The sequence below is a fragment of the Penaeus monodon genome, chromosome 29 (assembly GCF_015228065.2).
Source record: "Penaeus monodon isolate SGIC_2016 chromosome 29, NSTDA_Pmon_1, whole genome shotgun sequence".
NCBI lineage: Eukaryota > Metazoa > Arthropoda > Malacostraca > Decapoda > Penaeidae > Penaeus > Penaeus monodon.
Window position 1 is genome coordinate 3671776 of NC_051414.1, and position 359 is coordinate 3672134.

The following is a 359-nucleotide window of genomic DNA, read 5'->3' on the forward strand; positions in this document are numbered from 1 at the left end:
TCAAAATAACAAACAAAAAAATAACGCAAACTTTCTCTTCCTCAAAAAAACAGGACGTCAGAGGGTAAAATTCCTCGACCTTGAAGAATCTTCGTTGAAATTCCGCCAGCATGACCGCCTCCCTGTGTCCTCCTGCGGGACGCCTTGCAAACCGGGAGAGGCCAAGATACTGGTGCTCTTGGAGAGTTTTTGGTGTGTTGGAGAAGGCTAGAATGGTGGAGAGATTGATGGTGATTGATGGTGATGGTGGTGTGGTAGGGTGGGCGATTATAAGGAGGAGGAGGGGGAGGATAGTTGATGATGATGTGGAGGACGAGAGGGAGGAATGATCATGATGATTATGACAATGGTGAGAATTG

The 359-nt window shown here is 47.1% G+C and overlaps 1 pseudogene; it reads left to right on the forward strand.

Moving 5' to 3' along the window:
• Nucleotides 1-359, forward strand: part of LOC119591623 — a 7457-nt pseudogene that overhangs the window by 2631 nt on the left and 4467 nt on the right.